The sequence below is a fragment of the Lotus japonicus genome, chromosome 2 (genome assembly GCF_012489685.1).
Source record: "Lotus japonicus ecotype B-129 chromosome 2, LjGifu_v1.2".
In the NCBI taxonomy this organism is placed as follows: Eukaryota; Viridiplantae; Streptophyta; class Magnoliopsida; order Fabales; family Fabaceae; genus Lotus; species Lotus japonicus.
The window spans coordinates 65,075,903-65,102,668 of NC_080042.1; the positions used below are offsets into that span (position 1 = coordinate 65,075,903).

The following is a 26,766-nucleotide window of genomic DNA, read 5'->3' on the forward strand; positions in this document are numbered from 1 at the left end:
TTGTCCTAGTTGTGGCTGAAATCCGTTGCCAATATGCTCCAGTGCACGAATTATACTTCTCCAAACGTAAGAGTCACCGGCCTTGTACTTCCCCTGGAGAATCAAGTTATTGTTATGTAAGTACTTTTGAGATATTGCTTGGACCCAAGGCTTGTCTCTGTCATGAAGCAAATTCTCTACCAACGTCCCAAGCATTGCAACATTATTCAATCTTGTATCTCGAAGGCCCAATCCCCCATGCTCCTTTGGTTGGCTGACATCGCTCCAAGATACCAAATTCCAACCCCGGTTGCTTGTCCCCTTCGCCCATAGACAGCTACGAATCTTCTTGTTCACAAAATCACACACCGATTGGGGAAGCCAAAGAGATTGCATGGTGTAGACTGGAATGGAGGTGAGCACAGATTTGGCAAGACAAAGCTTTCCGGCCTTGTTCAACATGTTGGTCTTCCAAGAGGCTAGCCTTGCATTCACTCTATCCATTAAAGGGTGAAAAACATCCTTGGTAACTCTCCCCTGCAAAAGAGGAATCCCAAGATACTTCCCCAGGTTACTCGCCCTTTGAATACCCAAGATAGAAGATAACTCCTGTTGGACTGGCACAACAACTGTTTTTGAGCATAGCATTCGGGATTTGTCCAAATTAACCCGCATTCCTGAGGCCTCACAAAAGTCCTTTAGGGTGTCGGCTACCACACGCATTTGGACCTTGGTTGCCTGACAGAAGAGCAACACATCATCAGCAAAAAATAAATGAGAAATGCCAATACCTTCCTTGGTGATTCGGATCGGGCGCCAAGCTCCCTCATCTACTCTCTTCTGGATCAAGAGAGCCAAGCGTTCCATGCATAACACAAAGAGATACGGAGATAAAGGGTCCCCTTGGCGAAGGCCTCTCTGAGGGGTGAAGGATTCCATCCTAGACCCATTCCATAAAATTGAGATTGACGCCGATTGAACTCCCCACATAATCAAATCCACAACGGTGGGTGGAAAGCCAAAGTCATATAACGTTGCCCGTAAAAAATCCCAGCTAACACGATCATAAGCTTTCTCCAAGTCAATCTTCAAAGCTACTAAACCCCCTTTCCGCTTATAAGTATGGATAGTGTGCATGACCTCCTGGGCTAGAATTATGTTGTCCTTGGTTCCTCGTCCCGGAATAAAGCTTCCTTGAAGAGGTCCAATCAGATCATGTAGGAGAGGCCTGAATCTATTCACTAACACTTTGGTGATCACTTTGTACGCCACATTGCACAAACTGATTGGGCGAAGCTCCTTAAAATGAAGCGGGTTATCAACCTTGGGAATGAGTACGAGTAGCGTCTCTAGGAGCGAAGACTCCCCCCTCCCATGAGCAAACGCATCAGCCACCATGGAATGAAGGTCCGGGCCAAGAATATTCCAATACTTCTTATAAAAGAAAGCTTGGAACCCATCCGCTCCTGGTGCCTTGAATGAGTGCATCGCCATCACAGCACCCCGAACCTCTTCCATGGCCACAGGTTCAGCAAGCTCCACTCTATCCTCTAGAGAGATAACTGGTGGCTTGATGTCCATGACATGGTTCCTGCGCACCTGAGAATCAATAGAAAATAAATTAGTGAAAAATTCCTGGGCTCCTGCTTTCAAGGCATTTGGCTCCGTGCACCAAGAGTCTGCAATAAACATCCCATGGATTTTATTCCGCTTCCGCCGAATAACTGTTTGAGTATGGAAAAACTTGGTGTTACGATCACCAAGTTTAACCCATCTCTCACGGGACTTTTGGTACCAATTTATCTCCTCTTGCATTAAGATGTGTTCATATTCCTCCTTCAAGTCCTTTTCCAAGCGAAGAAGGGATTCGGATTCCCTCACTTCAAGCTCACGTTGTAGGCCTTGGAGGCGTCGCTCCACACGCTTCTTCCTTCGAGTGATATTGCCAAACACGTTATTATTAAAGGCTAGAGATGCCGTTCTCACGTTGGCAAGCTTCCCTACCAACGAAGGTGGGGGCTCCTTCCAGGTGTCACGAACCAAGTTCTCATAAGAGGGATGTGTTGCCCAGGCTGCATGGAACCGGAAAGGACGGGATGCACGGTTCTCTGTCACAGGGTTGCACCTCACAAGAATTGGACAATGGTCGGAATAAACACGAGCTAAGTGCTCGACATAAGCTTCAGGGAAATTGTGGCGCCAAGATATGTCACCAATAGCTCTATCCAAGCGCTTAGCAATCTTGCTATACCCATTAAGTCTCCTCTCCCAAGTGTATTTTTTCCCTATGGCACCAAGATCAATGAATTCACAAACCTCCATCATATCTATCATACGATCCGCACGTGTCTGGCAAAACTCTCCACCAACAACTTCTGACGGCGAGGTGATCTCATTGAAATCCCCTAGGGAAAGCCAAGGTCTGAGAATATGTTGCCGGAGAGACATGAGGTGCTGCCAGAGCGTTGCCCTTAGAGTCGGATTCGGACTAGCATACACCGCCGAGCAAATCCATGAGCTATTAGCAACTGAAATTGAAACTGTAACCACTTGAGCATGCACATCCACAATCTGAACTGTGAAGTTGCGATCCACAGGAGCCAGGACCCAGATCCCACCCCGATGCCCTACTGCTTCGGAGCAAGCACATAAATCATATGCTCTTTGCCAAAATTGTGCAGCCGACGCAAAGGAACAATGGGTTTCAACAAGTACGATTAAGGATGGATGAAAGGACTTAATCAAATCCCGAACTCGTCGCTGACCACGAGCTCCGGCTCCCCCCCTAATATTCCAGGCCAACACACTAAAGGGCGTGCTATCCATAAACACTAGTGAGAAGAAGGTACCACTTGAACAGGGTTCACGGCCTGCCCAAGTGCGTCGCAGCATCATTCTGAGCTCCTGGATCATAGGGTACCGCGGTCCCATCATAGAAAACCATGGCATCTTCCGGCCGATCCTCCTCATCCTCTAACAGAGCGTAACGATTATGCTCCTGGTGTTGTAGGTAGTTTGTGTCCCATCGCCAAAGATATGATTAAAGATTGAATGGAAAAATTTAATAGTTAATCAAAAAAATATAAAGTGAGAGAATTTAAATTTTTATTAACGTATAAAAAGCAACAGGAAAAAATTACTGCTCAGTTTGAAAAAAAATAAAGAATAATTACTGCTCTAAACAAAATATGTTGATTATGAACCAAATATTGTTATGATTTGCTCATATTATTAGAAAACTTAAAAAAAAACAACATATCATTTCAAATTATATAATATTAATAATGATTTTGTTTATAATACATAATAAAAAGATTTTTTTTTTGAACGTGATAAAAAGATATTGAAAATATATGAAAATAACTTTTTATAATTCAATGGGGATTACCGTAAAAACTAAAAATAGAGAAAAACGAAAAGATGAGAATGGGATGAATTAAATTGGAATGTTGATGGGAGAAGGGACGGTTAATCCAATCAATGGAGGCTTAATAATTTGAAAATTTTCACATTATAATGAAGAATGGTCTAGGTACATTAACGTGAAACAATAATATGAGAAAAGGGAGGAAAAAGAGGGAGAAAAGTAATGGAATTATGGTTAATTGCACATAGAAATTTGACCACCATTAAATTCTCAGTATAATTATATGATGAGACCGAGATAATGGGGGAGAGAAAATAGTATGGAGATAGTGGGAGAAGAGGGAGAATGAAGGATGGATGAATAAATCTGAATATAATAATCCGAATGAGACACGTGGCGAGTTGTGGTGCAAAGTGAAGGGAATAAAATATTGCAAAATATTCCGGAGCTGAGGTTTTTGATAATGACATGCTTGGAATGTTACTGCTTTAATATATATATAGATTTTATCTTCTCTTATCCTTATCTCTTCCTTCTTTGACTTTTTAACTTGAGTAGTGTAAATTGGGAGTTTATTTACCAATCTAGTGTAACTTTTAATAGTTTTAAAACCTAAATATATATTAAATGGATGCATGTTAGAAAAAAAAACATCCATGCATGCAATTGGGGCCATTATATTTATGTTTTTAGTATTGAAAATAAAAAGAAGTCGCCAATGGTGTTGGCGTTGTTGCTTAAAACAAAAAATTTGTTTATAAAAGATTAAAATCGTCACTCATGATGGCAATACTCTTTTTTTTAATGTATATATAATACACTTAAAAAATATATATATATATATATATATATTTTTTTTTTCATTTGAGTTAAATCGCCAAACAGCCGTGGCGACATATATATATTTTTCTAGTATTGCCGTTGAGATTGACGTTAACCAAATATTATATATATATATTCTTTAAGTGTCGCCGTTAGTGTTGGCGATTTTGAAAAGTTTTAGTGTCGCCATTTGTTCTTTTATTTTTTATTTTAAACCATTAATGCTTATAGGATTGGCTTCCTTCTTTTTTTTTTTCACCTTGACGTAGTTAATAGTTTTAAAACCTAAATATATATTAAATGGATGCATGTTAGAAAAAAAAACATCCATGCATGCAATTGGGGCCATTATATTTATGTTTTTAGTATTGAAAATAAAAAGAAGTCCCCAATGGTGTTGGCGTTGTTGCTTAAAACAAAAAATTTGTTTATAAAAGATTAAAATCGTCACTCATGATGGCGATACTCTTTTTTTTAATGTATATATAATATTAACGCCAACCGCATTGACGATACCACAAAAAATTGAATATCGCCAGTCCCATTGGCGATTTCTCCAAAAGCTGAGAAGAAGAAAAAAATATATCGCCGATGCTAGTGACGATTTACGCTAGTCTCGTAAATATTTTAAAAGTTGCACTAGATTGGTAAATAAACTCCAAATTTATACTACCCAGGTAAAAAAGTCTTTTAGTCTCCTTCTTTCCCTTCTCTCTAGCTGCGATTACTTGCAAAAATGAACTAGAGATGATAAATGAGGAGATTCTTCACAAGGTTTCAGAACAGCTGAGGCAGGTTATGGTTGTATCTTCTGAGAAGCCTCCTGGAATGGATTGGAGCAAGAGGCCTGGAGATTTAGAAATTTGTTGTAACCCTGAAGAATTTGGAGATCATTCTGACTTGGAATGTGTTAGAAAACTGGGTGTGATAATCCTGGATAAAGTCAAGAATCGTGAGCGTCCACTTTCCGAACAAATTATTTCGACCCTGTAATTGCCTGGGTTCACGAAATCTTTGTTGGGATAATGCTTGACAATCAATCTGTTTCTTGGCACAAGAGAACAGATAAAGAAAGTAGAGAGATGTTGTGTTGTTCGAATATCTGTTTCAGAATACTGTTTCTGGTTTTCTGTGTTTTTTCCTTAGGCTGCAAGCAACCTTATATAGAAGGTTGTGTTTGCACGAATGGTCACAATTGTTCCGAAAAGTCACAATTCTTCAAACAATTTCAAACTAGGGTCACAACTGTCCAGCCAGGGGCTCCGCCCCTTGGACCCCGGTTCGTATTCGCGGTCAATTATGCGTTGGCTCACCGAGCGTGCACTCCGCACTAACCTGACTCGATTCCGAGCCTAACGCGTAATTGCATCAGCCTATAGTAGATCACATTTCTACTAAAATACATTGATGATTCTAAAATCACCAACAGAATGTAGTCGTTTCGTTGTTGTTCATGGAGCAGGTTGCTTTTTATTTTCCTCTTCAAGTTATATAATTTATTTGATTAGTAGAGGAATTATCTTTGCATACATTACCTCAATGGATGGAGTTGACAGAAGACTTAACAAGTTTTTGTACTTAAATCTCTTCACAATTTGACAACCTTGCTGCATCTTATACATTGTGCTTAGTTCTTAATGATAAGCAACTAGCTCATTTTAGAATCTGTGTTACTCTCAGGTTCTTTTGGGCATTTCCAAGCTAGCAAATCTGGTGTCCACAAGGGACAACTGAATAAACCTCTTGTCAAGGGTGGCTTTGTTGCTACCCGAATATCTGTAAGTAATCATTGGCAACTTTATAAGACTGCTCTACAGTTGTAATTGTGGAGTTGTAAAGACAAAAGTGATATTTTGACTGTTATATCAGTGAAACTAGCATGTGGGGACCAAACTTCTTCTCCAAACTCAAATTGATGCTAATGAAGCTTAGTCTTGAATTTCATGATGAAACTGAACTTCAGCTCAGCTTATGTGCTGATGTTAAATGTTTTTCTTTAGGAGGGGGGATTTTTTTCGCTTATTTTGTAATTATAATGCTTTTTGAAATGCTTCACAAGTCCAAAGTGTAGAATTGCACTGTGCTTTTTTCGTCTATTTTGTGTTTGACTGTGATTTTTTATGATACTTAAATCATCAAGAGCACCTTTTCTTTTTGTCTACGAAATTGCTTTTGTTCAAGTTGCTTATTTACACGGTTAGTGCATAGAAATTAATCTCATATTATATAGATAAATAGATAATTAATGAAGTTAAGTAGACTTTGATAGACTTTGATGGGGGACTAAGTAATAGCAATTAAGTTCAAAATATAAGTACACTTAATAGTGTTAAATCATCCTGTCAGTTTTTTTATTTATTTCCACCTGTCAAGGTTTCATTCTTCAGTTTCAATCTTATTTTAACAGAATTATTTGTGTTAAATAAGCTTCATTTTTCTTGAAATAACACCACCGTTGAAGTTTTTTCAATAGTTAAACCAAGTTAATGGGGGACCATTAAATGAGTAATAGCATTCAAGAAAAAAAAAGATAATGGTGTTAATAATTTCCAATCACTTATTTTCTATCCGTGTGGGATTGTTCAAATTCAACATTATTAATAGTGTAAAAATGAAAATTTGTTTAGTTGATTTCTATCTTCCCTTGGAACAAAATTATGAGCCCACTTGAAAAAATTAAAGGATTTAAGATACTCACGGTGATCAATAATATAATACAGAACTGCCAAAAAATAGTGTACATAGTTTATGAAGTGGTTTATAAATCTGAGATGCCAAATGCTGGTTTTCTAACAATGACTTTGCTCTCATGGATTACTCTCTGCAATAACTGGTTGAGATGAAGAGCCAAAAAAAGGTCCATAGCTGCAACAAAAGATGGAGCAAATTAGGATAACTACTTGGTCATAGATTAAAGTAAATCACAAAGTGACATAAAAAGTAGAATATATCACTTTGTAAATAGAGAGCTTGTCTCTTTTAGAAACCCTTCAACCACAGCCCACATGGTTTGAACCACTTGCAAATTGTAAATATTTCCTTAGGTAACTTATCTATAATTTAAATTCAGGAACACCTACTCTTAACTTTTACAACAGTTTGGAAATGTTTAATATCAGCTATAGCAACATCAAAGAGACCATGTATCGGCCTTTTCCACATTTCTCAGCTCACAAAGAGGGAATGAGAAGTTTGGCACCAAATGGGATAACCTTAACTCCTCCCATAAATTGACATCACTTTTTATCCTAAATTTCCTAGTGAAATCTTTAATTAGCTGACTTTCTTTCAAATAAATTACTTAAAGAGCATCATCGCTAAGAGTCTTGGTCAAATGTGTTATCAAATCAAGGTAGCAGTGTATCGTGGTCAATGCAACATTAAGTAGTTTATGAAGCAACATATTATCTTACCTGATAAGGATTATACCCTTCTTGCATCATGGGCATTTGTCTACCTTGAGGTCTATTAAAGGAAACACCTAGAGGATAACTTGTATTTAATGACCCTTGCATTGCATATTAGGATAACTACTATGACTCTTGTGTTAGCAAATCCATCTTTCTGATGCATCATTCCACGCAAATTAAAACTATATCAGTGAAGAGTATAAGCAAGCACAATGAATATCACCCACGTAAGAAAAAAGAGGGGAGAATAATAAAATATCTAGCCCCAGAATCACAAATTGCACAGAGGAAAATCAATTACCACAGTAGACTCAAGTCAATGGTGCAAAGCTAACTAACGCAGAGCTATAGGAATTAGGAAGTGATAAAAACAAATTCAGCTAAATGGCCATTTAATAGGCAGCAAATACTAAATGTGCAGAATACCCCACACCTATTGTGTCATATTTCACAACCTTCATGTTCATCTTCTTCTAAGATAAAATATAAAATACATAAACAAAGAAACCCAATTATATAACTGGATTCTTTCAAAACACATGAAAATAAACTTCTAATACAGTTTAAATAGAGGGGGAAAATAAACCAAAGACAACAAAACTGTGTAGCCCTCAAAACTGTGTAGCCCTCTTAAACATTTATAATCCACTCTTGTCTCTAGTCGTTCAATTCATACGTTTATTTGAGCACATTATGCTTTCACTATCAATCAAAACACAATTACCTTAAACACCAATTCATGAGAGGTAGAATCTTTCGAAGGGAAAGGGGAATTCTGAAAATAAAATATTAGCAAATATGGATTTCCTGGACAAAAGGGGAAGAATTAATCCCAAAAATGACCTTTTATGCTATCAATCTATTTGTTCTCATCAATGGTAATACCAAGTGTTACAAAATTGGATGACACTTGCTCAGTTTCTCTAGAAAAATTCGAGGAGAAGCAGCGATTCAGCACCGTAATTCCCTCATCTGGCCTATATTTGCAAATAGGAGTGAAAGGAAAGCTGGGGAAAAATTAGGAAATAAAGTAATTAGAAAGAAAATAAGACTCTTGAGGACTCTTTTGCTGGGGAAATATCTCGGATTTTATCAAATAAAGAAGTCATAAAGCAAAGGTTGCAAGAAATATTGAAGATCTTACTGATTTTTCAGGGTCAATACCTGGCAGGTTGAAATCCTTTTCAAACGATTCTCGATAAAATTTGTATACAAACGACCTTGGAAGCCCAATATTAGGATCAACCTTGCAAATGTGTTCTTTTATGTGAAATCTACATGAGAAAACCTCACAACACTCTCCAAATTAGAGATGCACATGACTGCAAAATCATATGCAAGAATGTGTTTAAAAGAAAGTGGAAACGGGCACAAAAAGAGAAGAAACACTTGCAGAATTGTAAAGTGGCAAAGGGATGCAATTTCAGACACAATAGCTGCAAAGGAACATAGTGAAGAACAACAAACACAGTGCAGGAAGAAAGACAAAATATGTACTGCAAATAAAAACAAAGGAAGATAAGTTTTACTCACTTTGATTTAGGTTGGGGATTTCTGAAAATTCCCTGAGAAACACAAACAGAAAATGAACAAATAACTATGAGAAACTCCCCAAATTCATACAAAGGAAATTGTTTATGCAGGTAAAGGAAAATTCAATGAACAAAAGAAGCAGAAAGAGTTACATGAAAAAGGAAAGGCCTGCTTCATCTCCTCTACCGTGTTGGTGGTACCTGCAAGCGAATCAAGGAGAGAGCAAGAGGCAACTTCAACACAATGCATATGAAAGACATGCTCCTCCATGCCCAACTCCTCGCCGATTTAATTAAGCTGAAATTTCAACAGCCAAAGGTCAGAGTTTTGGAGTCACATAATAAGGAAACAAAAAAAAAAACAGTGGTTGGAAATTCACACCGCAGATTGATGGAACAGGGATAGCAAGTCAAGCGACCATGAATTGCGAACGAAACATGGCAAGCGCAGGCGAATTATGAAGGGCAACATTTTATCACAGCCTGAAACTCTGAAAGTGGGACAATCCAACAAAAGGGGGAGATGTCTACATAGATCTAACCTGGCTAGAAGAAGGGGTGGAATCGAAACTGAAGCCTTGATTGCAGAACCAAAACGTAAGCATCAGAAATCAGAAGAGGTGGTAGAAAGAAAACGGAAATCCTAATTATAGAGGGAATCCGCGAGAGGTTGCGATCAGTAAAGGTTTGGCCAAGACTAAAAGAAGACAACCGTACAGATAAAAGCAATGGACGGCTGAGATTGATTTCCAATTTAATTATTTCAAGATTGACTGAAATATCCATGATAAAATTCTAGTTCATGTGCATTAATATCTTAAATTACTGATTTGCCTTCAAAGCTGCAGAAACTTTGCTTTTATATATATTATAGATTATAGATAGATAGATTATAGATATAGATAGATAGATAGATAGATAGATAGATAGATTATAGATTATAGATAGATAGATAGATAGATTATAGATTATAGATAGATAGATAGATTATAGATTATAGATAGATTATAGATAGATGTGCCTGTTTGGAAGAACTTATTTGAGCTTATGTGTGACAACATAAGTGCTTAAGTTCGTGTTTGAGAGAGCTTATGTAAATAGTATAAAATATTCAAAGGAGTTTATGCTTATATATGGTGCCCACTAGGGTGGGCACTTTGCATTTTGGTCCACCGGTGGACCAGACTTAAACACCGTTGGATTTAAGAATCTTGGAATATTCTTTATTTAGATGGCTAGGATTTGATGGAGGATCAAAGGGCAAAAAAGTAAAAAGACACTTTTTCTGATTGTTTTGCTCCTAGGTATTGCGTGACTAGTTCAGAGAAAGTGCATTGAGGGTGTGCCTTTGCTGGCCTTCAATAATACCTGTTATCCAAGAGAATCAGAACGGTTAACCTGCTTCATCATCTTCTTAGAATAAACCCAAAACAGCGACCCTACAAACAGAGCCAAAACGAAAGCCCCTGCAGTGACAACCCCAACAACCGCCCCCAAACCTTGCTTGCAGAGCCCATTGTGGCAAGAGGATTTGCTCTCCTTTCATACCTCATTCGATGAATTTTTGGACATATCCGGAGAAGGAGGCGGCGATTTCACTGAATTCGCCGTCGTATTCATCAAACTAACTGCCGGCGGCGGCGGCGGTGCTGTTGAGGAACCTGTTCCACCGAATGACGAGCTGAAGCTCCGCCACTCCACCCGGTGAGTCTCCATGCTATCCTGCGTTGAAGCGCAGAACCCCACGTACATGAAATCGTTCAGGTACTGACCCATGTCAATATTCATCGATAAAATGGGTCTTTCGGTTTCAGATTGGATCACGAGACCCAAACATTCAACCCCTGAATGGATCCATCGAACTCAATCCACGCGTTCACCGTGTCGCCACTCTTCAGATCTGGGTTAGATTGACATAACCAATTTTCAGCACTAGTCTTGAAAGAAGGAGTAGCAGCAACACTGTTATAAAACGGAAATTAAATAGAGATCGATTGATCTAGATCCAGAATTAGGAGCAAACTACATTTGTTTCAGATTTGTATGTGTGGGTGTGGGTTTGGACAAAAATCTGAAGAATTAATATAATATATGGGTGAGCTAACATGCATTTCCATGGATCCATTTGTTTTCCATATTATATAGAAATTAACACAAACAAAATTAAGAGTTAAAAAAGATAATAAAACAGTGAAAACTCATGTATCTTAACTACAATATGGACAATGAAATGTGAAAACTCGAAAGTAAAATTATCAAATAAGATACGTGATATTAAAGTGTTATAAAATCTCTCAATGTTTTATTCCTTACGTTTCAAGCTCTATTAAAACTTTAGATTATTTTCCAAATGTATATATTGTCTATCAAATATTATTGTCGATTCTCGTAACGATTTCTATTGCTAGAAGAAGTTTTTCAAAATTAAAATTGGTTAAATCAACAATATTGTTATAAGTTAGATTGAATAATTAACTATCTTATTTTGTTGAAGCGAAATGTTAGAAATATTTTATTATAAAACTCTAATAAATGATTTGCACCTCTGAAAACCTAGAAGATCAATATAAAAATTAATAATTTATATGATACATTAAACCTCTTCAAAATTCTTGCCAAAATAAAATAACTTTAATAGTTTCGCCTTAAGCCTCAAATTGTCTATACACGGCCCTGGCTCTCCTACGACTACTATTGAACCGCATGAGGCATAAAACTCTGGGATATTTAAATTGGGCTAAAAACAATTCACAAGTGAAATAGAAACCACATCTTTTATGAAAAACCTTAAAATATTATGTGCATAAGTCATGTCACTTATAAACTGTAAACTGTTTAATGCTCATCTAATCATATACGTATGAATAAGAAAGGAAAAAGTTACACCCTCTACAATTTTATTGGGATTTTTGAATTTTCAGGTGCTAGTATTAGTTAACAAATAAAACAAAGTGAATCAAGATACAAATATTTTACTATTTTCAATACTTTAAAAAAATTATCATCATATCATTGTAATTTGTAACTTACTCTAGCTGGTGTTTTACTCACCCACCTACTAGCCAAAATATACTACCCTTGTGCCTTAAGGATTGCTAGAATCAGTGTTTTAAAACTCGGCTTGGTCATCGACTCGGTGGGGGTACTGAGTCAATGGGTCACTGGTCGGACCAGTGAGTCACCGGTTCGAATGCTTGACTCGGTGTATATTAAAAAGTAAAGAAAAGTACAATACAATATAAAGTTAAAATATATATAATGAATCACGTTTAGAAACCAATAAATTAGAGGTGGTGTATTGGTAAGAGTATTGCACTTCTTCCTTCAGATCTTGTCTTCGAGTCCTCCCCACCACCTTTTTCATGATAATTTCAATTTTTTAGAATTAAATGGATTGCTGGATAACTAAATCAAGATGAATTGGGCCTAGATGCTGTCAACAAAATTTAAAAAATCGAAGGCCCAATATAATAGATAATATTGGACAATCAAACTTATAAAAAAAATATTGGACAATCAAAGACCCATTGTCACGTTCAAAAAAAGACCCATTGACAACAACAAAAAAAAACTGGTGACTCGCCGGTCTGATAAAAAACCGGCCGAGTCACCGAGTTAACCACTGAACCGGCCGGTCAAATCGGTTCAAGCTGGGTGGAATGCACAACCGATCTGATGTGTGGCTCGAACCGGTCAGGTCACCGAGTCCCGGTCCAACCAGTCGGACCGGCTGGTCCGAGCCGAGTCTTAAAACACTGGATAGAATAATTTTTTTCAAAAAGAAATATATGTAACTATTGAGGGTGATGACTCATCGACGAAAGTGGATTTGTCTAAATTACACTTCTTTGTGAGTACGTTATTGCTTCCACACTTTCTTTCATTGTTAAGATAAAGATGGCAATACTAACTTATGTTCGTGAAGATCCCACTAGAGCGTCTTCTACTTCTAATAGGCCATGAACTAGACCAGAATCATTCTCAACGAGGAGAAGGACTGACCTTTTCTCTCATTCCTATCTCATATTGGGGAGAAGTGTACGCAAAATCCAATCCAATTTATCGTAATCGATTGGTTAACATGTTGGTTAACCGTATTCTGAAACACGGAAAAAAAATCATTGGCTTATCAAATTATCTATCGAGCTATGAAAAAGATTCAACAAAAGACAGAAACAAATCCACTATCTGTTTTACGTCAAGCAATACGTGGAGTAACTCCCGATATAGCAGTAAAAGCAAGACGCGTAGGCAAGCCAGTCTGTCCTTTCCGCTAATTGCTTCACGAACTGCCTTAGGAAGAGTCATAGCCAGGCAATGATTCCATCTGGTCTAGTGATTTAGATTCCCAGGCTATCAGCCTACTCATTTGGCACGGGCCTACTACTTCTATTGACTTGGATTCCTTTTCTATTGCTTCTCTCGCCTTCTTTACTCAACTAGAATAGATAGAGGTTGGAAGGGAGCGACTTCAGTCTATTGATTCTCCCCTAATTGGTTGGACCGTAGGTGCGATGATTTACTTCACGGGCGAGGTCTCTGGTTCAAGTCCAGGATGGCCCAGCTGCGCAAAGGAAAAGAATAGAAGACCGACTTGACTAAATTAAGTTTTCAAAAAAAAGCATAAGAACTCAACGGGACCCACTCGAATTCTTAAAAGGGCCGATAGTAGTACACTGTGTGGGACGGAATAAGGGCCCTTCTCACCTCCTACGAGTCGTCCGGCGGAAAAGACTTTATGAATGGAGTAAAAAAGAAATCTGGAAGTAATTCGGATAATTCAATAAATATTCTTATTTCAATTCAGAATTCTTAATTACCTCGACTAAATCCTACCAATTCCGATCCTGAAGTTTCTGCTCTTGAAAAAAAAAATACGGGACGTATCGCCCAAATAATTGGTCCGGTACTAGATGTAACTTTTCCTCATTACATAAGAAGTAAAAAAGAGCAAATGTCGCCATAATAAACTAATGCCTATCAAATAATCAAGTCAAATAGTGCTTCCACGAGACAAGTCAAGTCAATTGGCTCTTTCACATTCATTCGTTCCTGTTCCACCATATACTCAAAACTAGTAAGATTGATAATTTATTTAATCTGCAGGGTTACTCAATGGGCCAGGATGTGCTTAGTTAGTTTGTTGTAAAAAAAACAGTAAACGTAACATATGTATGAACCTTAACAAAAAACATATATACATGAAACTGATCAATATTTAAAAAAAATGGTAGATGAATTTAATTAAGATGTGTTTGGTGTAAAAAAATGAAGATCTAATTTGAACTGAGTTTTTCATAATGTTTAATAAATTAATATAACAAAGCTAATTAAATAAAGTAAAAGTTTAATAGATATGCACGGGTTTGTGTAAAATATTATACAGTATTATTCAATTAATGTATGCCATGTTGAAGAGAGATTTACATTCACTTTTAATTTTAATTAAAAATAAAACATTTTCTAATTTGATGCATGTGTAAACAAAGTTTATACTGTCAGTGCATAATTATTTTGACTATGTTGGGATTAATGGAACATAATGGTGCGAAACGAAATAAAATACAATGAAATGGAATGAAGTGGAACAGAGTGGAATAAATATCACATTCCATTATTTGAGTATTTTATTATCATACGGAATAAAATTTCCATTTTATTATATAACTATTTCTATTCCTATATTACTATTACCATCTATTTAAATAGAAATATTAAAAAGATGTGGTAAATCTGCAGTATAACTATAACCACATGAACCATCACTTGCAGATCGCCTAAAGACTCCTTAAACTTTTTAGGCTTAACAAACGCACCCACCTAACACAGAAAAACCTATGTATAACTAAAAAGACAATAGCAGGATGAAATCCTCTACCCAATAGCTTGACTTCTAAAGATTGGCACAAACAGACCACCTAGTTCGTAAAATAAGAAAAACGGCTAAAATTGTGAATTGATAATTTTTTAAAAGGTGGAATTTTAGTTCCATTTCATACCTCCCAAATTGGAGGGGAGCAAAATGACGGAATTCAATAAAATTGGATGGTATCTATCTCACCGAGAAATGCTTCTTAGTACGAATGATTCAGTACAAAAAACATAAGAATAGTCTTTAAATTTAATTTTGTCTTTAAATATGTATTTACCTTTTAAATAGATTAAAGTGTTGAATTTACTAATTGTGACTTTCGTCTCGTACCAAATAGAACTCTCGTATCAAATAGAACTGCTCCTATCTCACCCCTTTCTGTCTCATCTCACCCTTAATTAATATACCCAAACAACATAACTTACAAATTTTTTATCCTAATTCATAATCTCACCCCTACCACCAATCCTATTGCTTATCCAATTGAAAAGGTGGAGCACACTCCAAAAAGCACATATTTTATGATGCTTGGTCAATTAATTTTTATAATATTAAAATGTCTTACAATTGTGAACTTCTCACAACTCATGGAGCAAAGAAAATAAGGATTGGGATCTTTGATAGGAGAATCTAGTTGTGACACGAGTGATCTGTTTGTCATTTGTGACGTAACTAAGGTGGAGAAAGTACATTTAACTTTAGAAAACAATCATAAATTCGGGGTCAAACTCAACATGCAAGTTGTTGATGGTGCATTGCTAACCCATCAATTGGAATTTTCCTCAAGAGCATTGCTAATATCCACTAAGACGTTGGTATGAGTAGTTTCAATTTAATTATTGACACTCTAAGATATCTTGATTCCCCTGTTCTAAGGCACCCTGAAGTTCAAACTAAGGTGAATAATTTTTCTTTAGCCTTAAATTTCATAATAATTGGTGTGGAGTATACTCACAATTCGAGAGTCTTGATTGAACTACATGCTAGCCAGTTGGTTGTCAGAGCTAGATTTACACTTCTAGTAATTGTTGCAGAAATAATAAATCATGAAAGTTCTACTTCCTCTAACATTCATTTCCGGACCACATAAGAAATACGGGATCCTTGTGATCACCATCATTGAGCTTCATAAGCAAGCACTGTATAGAGTAACCGTTCTAGTAGAAAGGCCAATGGAAGGTTTATGTGCTATGTCCAAGTAGATGCACTAGGGGAGGTAGTTTTCGCAAAATCATGCTGTTCATTGTTTATCTTATACCTCACTTGAATTGTTTTAGCGGAATGCACTTTTAAAGTTCTGGCAACTTGAACTATTTCTTCACGATACAAGAAGTGATGACGCTTGGTGTGTAAGAAATGTCTCATGTGATGCATTAAGTTAATTGATTTAATAATTAAATAAATGTATGTATTGTTTTATATTTGAAAAAATGACATGACTCTTAACTTGAGAGGGTGTGACCTATTGCATGAAAGGAAGTGACTCTTGATGGGAGCATTATACTGACGATGAAGGACTTAAAACATTGTCTCTATCTTTGCCCATAAAAGTATGTTTGTATAATTGCCATCACGAGTGAAAGAGCATAGAAGGAACGAGAAGAAGATAGAAGAGTTTCTCCATTGCTGAAGAACATAGACTGAAAGACATTCTACAAGAATATCAAATTGGATCAATCATACTCATGAATATAGGTTAGTACTCCATAACCATTGTAATTATGTGAAGACTATGAATTCTTAAGATCCATCTTCTACATGCTTTAATATGATTAAGTTTACATGGTGATCGTATAAATGAATTCAGATGGAAAATGTGAAAAGAAAGACAAGCAACACAGCTGCCGATGGAGAAACTTTTAATTTTTTCATGATAAATTAGAATAACTTGTGATGTACTTTGAACTTGCGGTGATTAATTTGTTTGAGATTGAGATTTTATGTTGGCTTAATATATTGATATGCTACTTTATTATGATGGTTGTGTTATATATGTTCTGATTTTCTTGATGCTATATACATTAGCTTTATCTTCTTGGTTGTGATTTTTAATACTTGGTGATGACTAACATTACTCGCCAATAGTTTGGATGACTCTAAATCGGCTCTCTTGTGCAGGCCAAACACTTACCCTAATTTGGAGATACTAGCATGATAACTCCATGTTAAAGGTAGCGTTTGACTTGTTCGAGAGCAACTATGGTCTCGTAAATTTTGAGAAAAGTGGTTAATGTCATCATCATTTATGCATTAATTGTTAATATTAACATCAAACAGATGCAAATATTTGAGAATTTGTGTCGGCCAACATTCCAAGCGTGTTGTGCCAGCTAAGGTAATCCTAATATATAACGTTGGCGATGTGACTGACGCTACAAGTTAACTCCGAGTCTTTTAATGTCAATCCCGACATCGACGCTAAACTGACGCTAAATCGGTTACAACGTCGGTCTTTGCCTAGTTAGCGTCGGATTTGATCTACATTAATTAAGAAACGCTCTTCTTGTAGTGAATAAGTAATGACTAATGAGTATATAATTATAAAAATTATGAAACCTAATACAATAGTAATAACAAAATGGTACCATTATATTATTTAAATATGTTCATTTGAATAAGACCTAATATGAGAAAAATTAGTATATTATTCAATTTGCCTAACTTATTTGCACTATTGGGGGAGTGAGATATTAATTTGGTATTGGTCAAATGAACAACCCTACAATGCAAACATCTCTCCTGTCTCCCCGAATAATTAGCTTCCTTTATTCACTTATCATCAGTCATAGCCTGATAGTCTGTCTAAGCTCCCGGAGAGATGGCGAAGTTAGTGCCACCACTTTGGAAACACATTGAGATGAATTTTCAAACTAGTCAACAGAGAATATATAATGGTTAATCCTCTCCCAGTAGACTATTCGGTAGTGTTGGTAACATGGAACTAGGTAGAACAGGTTGGAACATAACTAATGCGATGGAGGTTAAGATCAAAGAATTGTTGAAGCACCCGGGTTTTTATGGAACCATTGGAGACAGAAATTTAAAACCAGGGGAGCCAAGATAAAAGAGATGGAGGTTAAGATAAAAAAATATGATATGCCTATAATGATTTCTACAGCTCACACACATGTATTTAAAAGCTGGGGGGGTTCGGGTAACTGAGACCTGTGACCAGGTTGGTTTGCCCAAGGTAACATATATGATGAAACTAATGAAGAATAATAAGCTGCACAACCCAGGTGAAGTGAAGGGGCATATATTCAACAAAACTCCTTTGGTTGGGAGCTAAAACCTTTTTTCTTTTCTTTTCCTGCTTTGATGTGGGATAGGATGCTCAAAGAGAAGTTTTAAGACACATTGAAGAGGTTAAAGGCTCAGTTTTGTCACATTATGGGTCTTTGCTCCCAACATTTCAGATAGAAGAGGAATCACATCATAAAATTCGCTATAAAAAACACATTTGACCTTAAATAAGTTCACAGCTTATTATATATGTACATGCATCTTATTACAATCTCAACCGTTTATTTGTGAATTAATGGCTACAAAACATCTCCCTCTAAAATAAACCTCACTTGAAACCAAAGCCAGAAGAGATGCACAAGGGAAAAGGAGTCAGAGACAATAAAATTCATAAAATATCAAACCAATAATGCACATAAAATTGTGATTCTAAAAAAAAATCTAAGCGGCAAAATGGTTATGGACAGGTACGCAAGTTCATTGTAATCAAATATAACATTTGCAACTGTCACAAACCACTCCTTGATATTTAACATCATTTCTATGAAACAAAATGCAGCAGGATTTGAGACGCTTCATGCCTGCCAAAAGAACATAGAACTCTGTCAAAACCTCCTCAAGTGTATGTTATAATTGGGTATATCAAAAAGCAGATTTTTGCTATACTGTAAAACAGATAATGGAACAGTAACTCAGGACATCTAGAAGTAATAAAATATTTCTTTTTAAAAATTGCCCCATATATGGACCAAGATTTCTAAGTTAAACTCAAAGACACATTATGAAGTGCAACGACAGTGCAACACTATAGAACCAAACAAGATGCATCAAGCTTAAATTCTTAGGAGATGCATGTCACATAACAGCAGAAAAGCTGCATATGCCATGTACTATTGCCTGAACACATTGACTTTAAGTTTCAAAGAACTACTTATTCATAGAGCACGGAATTATACCACTCCCCATCACACAATATCCTGAGGTTAAAACCAAGACACAGTAGCAACAACCATTTCAGTATGCAATTGTTTACAAACTAAAGTTTGAAATGTTGAATGCAAAGAAACAGCTCTGCATCAAGTAACTCCAATTTGAAGGCTAAAATTGATTTTATAAGAAATTATTATTTAGCTAGTGCCTAGTGGCATGAACTAGTTATTCCAAAAGTTTAAGTTGTAAGGTAAAGATGCATGAATAATTTTATATTAGCCTTTCTAAATCACTCCCTCACACAAGAGCCATTTGGACTTGAAGCAGGGGTAATAAGTCCATCTGCCTTGGGCTGAAACTGAAATTCAATTTTTAAAAAGCATGATGATGACAAGGATCAAACTCAAACACTAGTCATTGAGGCTTTGATATCATATTATGAACAGTCCTTAAAGCTTAAGCTAGTGAAGATACAAATGTTTTTATTATATACACATCCCTAACAGCTAGAGCCTAGTAGCTACTATTTCTGAAAGTACTGAAGCCAATGTCACCAAATAATAATAATATCAGAAGATAAAGAAATAGTGAAAACTGAAAACATCGAAGTATAATACTTATGGGCTTCTATTCTTGTTTGAGAAATGATGCTAACTAATGTTTTCAACAAAGTCAAAATGTTTTCCAACAAATAAAAATGTTACAAATCATCCGGCAATCTTTATTGACAGAAGATTCTCCATGAATAGGGCATAAAGCTATAATAAGTATGATGAACACACTAGGTAAGATAAATACCATTGCTTGAGATGTAATGCATCATCAAATAATTGACATTAGGGCAACATGAACTTCCAAATCAAAAACCAATGAATTTTGAAATAAATACATTTACGAGTACTGATCAGGGGCATGAGCAGTATAGTGTAATTGAATTGTGGCCATGTAAGTTTTGAATTCGACAAGAGTCACAAGACGCCATCCCATGCCAATGGCATTACGGGTTTTGTGTAGAATGGCAGCCACGCAGTTCGCGGAAATGGCAGAAATAGCTTATAAGCAGAGGAAAACAAAAGAGAGGGAGATGGGCCCAATCCACCCAACTCATTCAGTGTTTTTAACCCCACTCGAACCTTAAGAAAAAATCCCACTCTGCTTCAGTCGTAACACCCAATTGGGACTCGCATTCCTCACAAGGCTTTCCTCTCTCATCTCCAGCAGCAGCAACCTCCCATATCCAGTGATCACCTCTGGTGACCAGATCTGATGACCTCCATTTTCCAGCCACCTTCCTTCTTTGGGGAACAGACAAATTTTGTTTTTCTGTTTCTCAACTCTCTTTGTTCTCTGTTTTCCCTTTTCTATTCTCACCTTCCCTTTATTTTATGTCTTCTTTCCTCTTCTATCTGAATATTTTCCTTTTCCTTTCCTTGCATGGTTATATTTGATTCGGCTTTTTCCTCTCTGTACTCTTATTTCCCCTTGTTTGATTCTGTTGTCACTTCTTTTTTCAGTTATTCTGTTTTAATTTTTGTTTCCTCTTATTCTTCCTTCTTGCCTTCTTATACTCATTTTTTTCATCTCTTTCCTCTTGTTTCATGCAGTGATTGCCCTCTAGTCCTCACAACTGATGGCAGGTGAATTTATTTGTACATCTATTATACTCAAAAGGTTGAGAACTTGAGATATGTTACTAGTTTTATTATATTCTGCAGTTTTTTAGTACATTTCTTATAAATATTACATTTTCATAATAGGCACCATACTTACACCATAAGCCGCAACTCGATCAATCATGTTCGTGGGGTGGATTTTTGGCTCAGCCATAAACCACCATCTTCCACTGATAACTGTTAGAATATGAAAAGATGTCTTATAACATCTAGATCATATCTTATAGTAACTTAAAACGTCATAATCATATTTTAGAGTAATTAAGGTAATTCAGATTATTCTTTAGTAATTTATTATTTATATTGATATATTTCTTAATTTATTTAGGATAACTAGTCTTAATTAGTTTCCTCATGTAACTTACCCATATCTATAAATATGAGTAGAAATAACACTGGACATCAGAAACAAAGTAATGCTCTTCGACCTTGAATGCCACTTGACTTTATGGAAAACCATCATGATTGGTAATATACTGCTGTACTATAGACTATAGTTGTCCCAATCAAAACTATTATAGACAATGAAATCATAAAGTAGTGTATTGTCCCAATCAAAATTATTTTAGACAACGAAATCATACAAAATAGAACACAATCAAGTACTGTATTGCTGTACTATATGTCTCGTGATCAAAGTTTTTCTACACAATGGAAAATACGGTCAACTAATGGGATTACAAATAGGGATTGCCTTCTTTACTTACATAGAGCAGCCTGTTTACAAGATGGATTTGAAACCTATCACTGCATTACCTCCTACAAGGTTTAACAAACACGTAATTAAGCTGGTTTTAATATTTCATTTGGAAAAAAAAAACATGAAAATTGTATTTCTTTTCCAAAGTTCTCTTGGCCAAAGTATATGTTAACTCCCAAGTATCAGTTGCTTGTCCCTGATTTTTATCCCCCTAAAACACACCCCCTCCTTTTAGAAAAGCCAAATCCGATTAGTCAGAAATGTATATTAAATTTCAATAGCTAAGCATAATTTATTATCACAATCTAGGTTGTCAATCTTGCCGGTATCTTGAGTACCCATCCCAGCAATGTCGCAAATCTAGTCACAAATTTTCCCATCCCATCCAGATAGCCGTCACGGCCGGGATCGCGGCTGAAATTGTGCCCGTTCCCGCGCGACCCCGGCATGACAGTGATTCACTTGACCCATGCCCCTGTTTTCGTAAAATACCCTCTTTGCGACCCATTCCCCAAACAGTCGACCCATTAAATCACACTTGACCCATTCCCTCTCCTCTTCCCTCTCATCGTCGATGCTCTCTGAAGCACCAAAACCGGCCGGCAACCATCACGAGCCTCTGGCGACCTTCTGGTAGGGTAGGTTTTGTGTTCTCATTTCCTTTGTTCTGTTTTATTTCCTCTCCTCTCCTCTGTTTTATTTTGACCTTGCTCTTGACTTTAGTATTTAAGTAATTATGTACCATGTATGTTCGTTTTTGGTTGTATGACTTTTTGTTCAAGACCTACGACTTTAATTGCTAGTTTCCTACTATGGAATTATGCATATGTTATGAAATTCAAGTAATATTCATCATTGATTTATTATGTACATACATATGGAATAAATTATACAAAATATAGACAAAAATTCACTATCCCAGCCATCCCGCTTTCCGAGATCCTGCTATCCCAGTTTTGGAGCTGGCCTCGACGAGCCGGGAACTGGGACTGACAACATAGATCACAATTTAAAATTGAATCATTATCCTAAATTGTTCCAATTTGAACTTATTAGCTCAATTTCTATTCGTTATTATATTTTTCATTCAATTTCTAATTCTTATCTTACAATTTATATTCGATTTCTAATTCTAATTCTACTTTTTCCTATTCCAATCTTTAGTCTTTTTTAATTAAAAATCAAAATAATTGCCCTCTACATGTACACATAAAATGTTATTTATTTTTTATTTAAAATTCAAAATATGATATAAGATTTTAATTTGTTACCGGTCCATTACTCAAGCTGAAATACTAGTTTTATAAAATATACCAGCTCATGATATGCACATTAGTAGATCACCTTGCTCGCAGCAAATCTTTCACAACGAACCACAGGAGTATATATTCTACTATTATATACAATGAATGGAAAGTTCTAAACATAGTACTTCATGCTTGCTGCAATAGTGCCTAAGTCCTCAGATTTAAACACCTCATGAGATAAAAAAGATTTTATGTGGCAATGAGTTTCATGTTTATCTTCGGATGACAAAGGAGTCTAACATAAATCATTTTCTATTTAACTCATATCCTGGGCTTTCCAAATTGGATATAATAAAAACCAAATTCACATCCTTTGATTGGACATGCTAAATGGATAGGTGATCAAATTGATCCATTAATAATGTGATTGCATCCACCAAAACAGATCAAGCATCATCAAACCCTTCCATACCCATGGCCCCCAATTTATGCTCCGGTCAAGTATTACCAAAAATAAACTGAAGGCATCTTAAAGTAGTACTGAGTAGCCACAAACACAATCCATATTTTCTAGTGAAATTGGAAGTTTAGAAACATCACGCTTTCATTGATTGAGGCACCTTCAATCAATGATAAAAAAAAAAATTCCTTTACAATTAGTTCCCAAATAGTCATTGGCTACAAACTAAAAGGAAATGCCACCTATGTCTAACTCTAACTTGTTACCTAATGCCTAACATGCAACAAATTTCAAAGTCTATATCCGTACAAAGTACCCTCACAAGACAAGTCATTCACCCCAGGACAATCAAACTAAGCTTGTCAATAGCGCCCGATTGCGCTATCGCAGCGGAGCAGCCCCTGGCAGCTACAGCAAGTCCCATAGCGGAGCAGTTTAATGTTGCGTCCATCACGACTGAAGTCGCGATCCTTTTCGTAGATTTCGCAATGCCTTTGCGGCACTAGAACGATGAAACATGGAAAACTCAAACTTAACCTCACAATTTGAAGATTATGGCAAACTTTTAGGGGTAATAATGGGTTTTCTGTCAAAATAAATGAAGGATAATATGGGACTTCCGTTACTGTTGATAAAAACACTGTCTTATCCTTCGCAATTCTGTCCTTCCTGATAAGGTCGTCTAGCTTCTTACCCATTCTGCACCCATCAAGCGACGGCCATCCAGCCACCGCACGAAGACTGATCACGATCCAGCGACCCTCCGGTGACTATCTGCAGCCCCCCAGGAGTCTCTTTTCTTCCCATTCAGCTGTGTTCTTTCTCCCCTGTTTTTCTTTCTTTTGTTGATTATCTTATCTCTTTTATGGCCTCGCTCTTCTTTGTTGTTTTAATGGTTCTATTTTGACTTTATTCGCTCCTTTTTTATCGCTCACTGGTCAGGGTTGTATGATATCTGTGTGTCCAGTGACTTTTTATTATTAATTATGAATATCATAAGTCGAGTATATTTTATCATTTATTAATGTATATTGTATACATTATATAAAAATTTAGTGTAGCGGGCTAGCGGCCATCATGCTATGCGCTATATCGCTATAGCAATTTTGGGGTCAGCCGCTATCCACATTCAACAACACTGAATTAAATGAAGCAAATTAGTTTCATAAGAATAATCCAGAGCCAAATTCAGCATGAACTCACTCTTGAACAACGCTACTTCATATTTATTCATGTTACTAACTGCATTTGAAATATAAAATCCTATGATGCAATACCAAACTACAATGTGGAAGCTACAACATAGCCATACAACATAACCAGAATTCAACAATCAAGAGAAAGAAACTTACATAAGAAACATGAGTGGCTCTCAGTTGAGATCTTCTTGTCTGGTCTCCGACTCAAAATTTTGATTCCCCCTATTTTCATTATTCGATTGCCCACTATTATTTCCACTATTGTTATTGCTGTTGTTGTTAGCATTCCCAACATTGCTTGTCTCCGCAGCCGAAGAACCAGATTGCCTAAAAGGCCACGGCAAAGACACCCTAAACCCCCTCCTCTGTGAACTATCACCGCTGCTGCGGCCACCACCACCGCCAGAAGTCTCCGTCGACACACGGCGGCCTGCCCTCTGCTCGTAGTCAGGATCATCAGTGGGCAACTCGTGCCGGCAAACCGGGCAAGAGTTGTGCATTTCCAACCAAGGCAAGATGCAATCCGCATGATAAATATGCTTGCAATGCATCTGCTTCGCGGTGTCGCCGAGGCCGAAGATATCCTTACACACAGCGCACTGCGCCGAATCCGACGCCAGAAGCTCCTCCGTGACCGAAACATCCGGGAACCCCTCCACGGCGATTCGGATCATTCTCCGCGAGTTGCTGGATGAGCTCCTCGAGGCCCGGACCGAAGAAGTAATCGCCATGGTTCACGTTGCTGGGGATCCGGAACGCGCCGGTAGGGTCGCCGGAGTTCTCGATCACGAACTGGACGTTGGCGCCTCCGGCTGCCAGGGTTTGGACGTAGTTCTGGAGGAACGCGAAGGGATTGAACGCGTCGTTGGTGTCACCGCCAAAAGGCGGGGAAGAGCGGGTGCCGAATAAGGCGGAGAGATCATCGAACGGTTGAGTAGCGGCGGGGAAGGCGAGGGGGAAAGCGGTGGATGCGGCGACGGGGGAGGCGGTGGTGAAGGAGAAGAAGGGATGGATAGGGTTAGGGTTAGGGTTGGGGATTGGGGTTTCGAGTTCCTCGAGGAAGCCACCGTTGCAATTGGGGCAGATGAGGTCGCCGGAGGAAGGGGAAATAGGGACGGTGCGGTCGCACTGGTGGCAGAAATAACGGCGAGGCTCGCCGGAGGTAACGGCGCGGTCACCGGCGCCGGCAGAAGACATGTCAACGTTAAAAGAAGATGATTAAGAGAGAGAGAGAGAGGATTATTAGAAAAGAAGAGAATGAAATGAAGAGAAGGAAGGGAAGCAACAGAGGGAGAGAGAGGGAGAGAGAAAAGAGAGTGGTGGCAAAATTGTAATATTATAAATATAGAAACTAAAAAATCAAAGAGATATATATGTTAATTTCATGCAATTTTTTTTTTTCTATCACGTAATTTATCATATTTGATTATTTTTCTCTTATCTTTTTTCCGGGACATAATTTGATTTTAAAAGTGAAAGTAATTACATAATATTTTCTCTAATCTAATACTATACAGCAAAAGTTATCATAAATAAAAGCTTTTCAAATTACATCATTACTTAAAAAAAGATAAGATCATCTAAAAATTTCAAATTAAAAATGTGTTTTTTAACATGGAAGGGCAAACCCCGAAAGTGATAAAAAACGCTAGCCGACAAGAACACTGAGAGAGGCTAATGTCTCATCCACGTCCTGGCACAAAAGATGGCGACATTTGGCTAGAGGAGAATGCAACACCTGGGTCCCAAACTCAAAAACATGAGCAGACTTTGCTAAACCATCTGCCAGAAAATTGACTTCCTTCGGAGCATATTGGAAACAAACCTCCTTCCAAGTGGGATTGTGCGGCGAATAGCCCCAACTAAATTAAAAAAATGTTAAGCGAAATTTGAATTTTTTTTTATATTCTTCCCATTTTAAATAGATTTTTCATAATTTCTATAATTTATTTTTTAAAATGAACAAACTTTATAAAATAATATCAATTTAATTTTAATTGTTTAACAATTTTCTGATGTGGACTGGTTTCTCCCTATTTCATGAGAGGGTTGTTCTCATGTTTTTCTGATATAGTTCAATAAGATGATTTGCTTTCAAAAGAAAACAATTTTATGATATTTTTTCGTCCTGATATTGTGTTAACCATGTTTGAATTTATTCTTATAATAAAATATAAAAAATTCAACCAAATTTAAAATATTGATACTCTTCTCATTTTAAATATTTTCATATTTTATTTAATTTCCTTTTTCAATTCAACCAACCTTTCATTACCTTCGTATTTAAATTTTTACCAACGAAACCTGAGTGTCTGTTGGTTCAGGAAACAAA

General features: G+C 36.8%; 1 long non-coding RNA gene and 1 pseudogene across 2 annotated transcripts; both read right to left on the minus strand.

Moving 5' to 3' along the window:
• Window positions 1-6,835: 6,835 nt before the first annotated feature.
• LOC130738883 (uncharacterized) lies at window positions 6,836-9,781 on the minus strand. Of its 2 annotated transcripts, none has more exons than XR_009019644.1 (6): window positions 9,493-9,781; window positions 9,264-9,408; window positions 9,112-9,143; window positions 8,743-8,852; window positions 7,582-8,585; window positions 6,836-7,033 (listed from the first exon to the last, which is right to left on the minus strand). It is a non-coding gene; the product is annotated as an uncharacterized LOC130738883 (long non-coding RNA). The 2 variants fall into 2 exon arrangements; XR_009019643.1 differs by having other exon boundaries at window positions 8,743-8,900.
• An 8,667-nt stretch (window positions 9,782-18,448) lies between these two features.
• On the minus strand, window positions 18,449-25,732 carry LOC130738884 (E3 ubiquitin-protein ligase RING1-like; annotated as a pseudogene).
• Between the last annotated feature and the right edge of the window lie 1,034 nt (window positions 25,733-26,766).